The sequence below is a fragment of the Choristoneura fumiferana genome, chromosome 11 (genome assembly GCF_025370935.1).
Source record: "Choristoneura fumiferana chromosome 11, NRCan_CFum_1, whole genome shotgun sequence".
NCBI classification, from domain to species: Eukaryota; Metazoa; Arthropoda; class Insecta; order Lepidoptera; family Tortricidae; genus Choristoneura; species Choristoneura fumiferana.
This window is the reverse complement of record NC_133482.1, coordinates 15,955,135-15,959,219: the sequence shown is the minus strand read 5'-3', so window position 1 is coordinate 15,959,219 and position 4,085 is coordinate 15,955,135.

Sequence of the window (4,085 nt, the reverse complement as noted above, 5' to 3'; positions counted from 1 at the left end):
GTATAAGAAAAAAATGTTTTCCGAAATTGATTTAGTGTTGCTAGACCGTAAAAAGCAAAATGCATTTTTTATACAATTTCTTTGCAAAAAGGCGGTTACAAAATCGAATTCCATGTCGGGACCAAAATACAAAACAAGTAATTAAATGAGTTTTAAAAATAATGTACCATGTATTTGAACAATTTACACTGTTTCCTCAAATGCATCAAGTAAAATAGATCGCGTCTGCATAGAGCTAATAATAAATGAACAACAATGTTCTAAACTTCAACTAGTCAGTATGGGACTTGCAAAAAATTACCATCATTTTAAGTAAAAAAAAAATATTTTTAATTATAATACATACATGATTCCTTCTATTTTTAATGTTTAGAAGTAAAAAGGAATATACAGTCACCAGCATTAATATCTGCCACAGCGGAGCGTGCATAAATATCTGACACGTCCTTCCGGCCCTAGAAATAAGAGTCGTATCACATATTTATGCACGATTGTTGTATCAGATATTGGTGCTGGTGACTGTACAATCTGCGATGTCATTAAATATTTGAGCTAGTGGACCAGATAGATTTTTTCTAATTGCAATGGAAAGTCGTGGGACATCTTAAAAAGGGAAGGGACGTCTACTGGCGAAAATGCTCATTTTTGGTCCAATTTCTTTAAGGCTTATTGTCAAAAAAGAAAAAAAAATCCTCTTACGGCTAAAACATCTTAAGGCAAAACACACTTGCTCGTAAGCAGTGTCGTAAATAATACGCAGGTTACCTTGGTTGCAATCCCCTAAATAAAACCCAAGGCCCTTTTTTTTAGTATACGCCCATGGGCATTATGATTTTTTTTAATTTGTAGTAGGTAAATAAATACAGCAAAGGAAACTGAATCACGTTCACGTACCAGGGTAAAACATTTGTGTCACTAATCAAATTCAAATTCAAATGATTTATTCAGTAAATAGACCGCAATGGGCACTTTTACACGTCATTTTTTTAAACTACCAGCGTTTTCGGAAAGACCATCATTGCCAAGAAGAATGCGCCGCAAGAAACTTGGCAGAAAGTCATTTTTTCATAAAAATATAATTACAAATAAAATACTTAAAAACTATATTATACAATTAAAGAAAAAAAAATACAAAAAAATAATAATAAAAAAAATACAGGGATGTATGGGGTCCCTTAGTTACAATACTAAACAATAACTATATCTAAACTATATCTACGTTCAGTGGAAGTGTAGAATGCTTCCACCGTCATAAATTTTAAAATAATAATAACAATAATTTAGTTCTGAAATATACATACAATCTCATGTTGACATCCCATACCAAATAAATCATAGCGAAATTGGTTATGAAAAGGTTCCACTCCGATACGGTAATTCAGTTTCCTCGACTAATACCAGCTATTTCCTTACATCGGCCAGGTTCAAGTTTAAGCAAGGAGGTTATATATAATCAAAATAAAAACTTCGGCCTAAAAATATTTTAAACAGACAATTTATTATAATTTAACTACAACTTACAATAATATATAATTTATAAGTACTAATAACATATTTTAATATTATTTATAAATTTTATAAGTTAATAATAAATCATTTAATTTAAACACATGCCCATAGATGGTGGTAAATAGTAATATTAAAGGTGCCGATTGGTAGTCGACTCAACACAACAGCAGCAGACGACGTGTCGTAGCGTCATGTCGCAACGACACGTCGTTGCGTCCTGTCGCTGCAGTCATGATTTCGAACCCGACCGCAGACGGCAACGGTAGACGGCATCCAGTTAAATCCAAGTATTCCATGAAACAAGATGTCTGACGTATTCAAGAATAGCGACTGCAATTTTTTATATCTTTTATTTGAAGAGGAAGAAGATGATGATGACTTGTTTTTATTATACAGACAAAGACGAAAAGCCACACATCCTATGCTGAAATGCTCCGGCTTCAGCTGCGCTACTGATCTGCGGTTGGGCGACAGTGTCAACTGCCGCTCGACGATGCGTCGCTAGCTACGGAAAGAATTTCAGGGTTTACTAATGTTTCGGCGAATAACGTTTGGCAACCTGTTTCATTTCGCAACTTTTCATTTCCCAACTGTTTAATATTTCTGAAAGTGTAAATATTTCAGGATTTTTATAAAACTAACCTAACCTAACCTAAAGGGTTCTACACGATGGCCCTGAAATAAATCCTGAAATATTTACAGTTTTAGAGTTTGCGAAATGAAACAGGTTGCCAAACGTTACGTTGCGAAAAGGCAGTACTTGGAATTTCAGAGAAATAGAAACCAGCAGTGTTGCGACGACACATCGTCTGCTGCTGCTGCGTAGAGTTGGCTACCAACCAGCACCTTTAATCTTACAACTATTATTATGTTAGTAGATTTTAAAATACTTCCATACCGTTAAATATGTGTCATAATGACGATAACATTATTTACATTATTAAGATTTCTAAATATTACATAACACCGGTCTAGAAGTTTTTGCACAAAATTCCATCGACGTACAATAGGACAGTCCACCCTACTTAGAATAGTATTGAGGAGGCTGTTCGGGCTACCCCGCATGCGCAGCGTTAGGCAACTCGTTTGCGCAATATGGTCTGGAAGCTGTCTTAATTCTTAATTTCATATTAATATTTCTTTTCTAAGAGGCTTATGAACTAATCTTACTACTAATGTCTGTTTAAAAATGTGTAATTTTAATAAGCAAACAACACAACACTAATTATTGTGACATTTTCAAATTTGAACATGAAACTAACGTGAGACTCGCTCATAGTGAAATAAACCCGCAGCAACAAGAAATAGTCGCGCGAGCAGAGCGACGGCGCGCAGTGCAGCGTGTGCTCCGGGAGGAAGGGCTACGGATTAGACCGAAACCTGTCAAGCTAAACTCGATTTAAGACGTTTGTTATCCGGGTTTATTTCACTATTTTTAATTTTCTTTTCAATTCTTGACGACAGGCCCTGGTTTATGATTATGGTCGTTTTTAAAACCAATGATTTCGCCTCGCAAGGTCATGACTGCGGCTCGGCAGCCTGCGTTGCAGTGAGTAGTGCAGCGCCAGCGCACCTTCTGCCCAGCCACCCAGTGCACGCCGTATGAGTAGCCACCGAGCTTCATTACGCGGGTACCACGTCGCGAAGTAATGTATACGACTAGAAAATTAAATACAAATTTGAAATAAAATGTGCCAATTGAATCACTAAATACAATAGACGCCACACTTAAGAACAAATTACTTTATTTAACTAGTTCGTTGTATCGGCCAGGTTCAAGTTTAAGCTCAAAATAAAAACTTCGGCCTAAAACATTTTTAAATAGAAAATTCACCATAATTAAACTACAACTTACGTTAAAATATAATTAATACGAACTATTCATATATTTTAATATTATTTATCATTTTTATATGTTAATGCTTGATTCCATAATGTTATTTTACTGTAAGAGGCTTCTGAAATAAACTTCATACAAATTTCTGTTTAAAAATGTGTAATTTGAATAAGCAAACAACACTAAACACTAATTTTTGTGACATTTTCTGAAAATGACATGAGACTCGGTCATAGTGAAATAAACCCGGAGCAACGAGAAATAGTCGCGCGAGCAGAGCGGCGGCGCGCAGTGCGCGTTTTGTAGCAGCCGCCGTGACGTGTGCTCCGGGAGGAAGGGCTACGGATGAGCCCGAAGTCTATCGAGCTAAATTCGATTTAACACGTGTTTTATCCGGGTTTATTTCACTATTCTCAATTATTTTTTTTATTCTTGACGGCAGGCCCTGGTTTATGATTATGTTTGTTTTTAAAACCGATGATTTCGCCTCGCACTGTCACGACTAGGGCTCGGCAGCCTGCGTTACAGTGAGTAGTGCATCGCCAGCGCACTTTCTGCCCCGCCATCCCGGCAACGCCGTATGAGTAGCCACCAAGTTTCATTATGCGGGTACCACGTTGTGAAGTTACGTATTCGGCTAAAACATAAGAAAAATTGAAAATTAAATCTGCTAAAATTAATAACAAGGTATGTCACATGCCGTACTTGAGAACAATTTACTTTATTTACTTAACTAGTT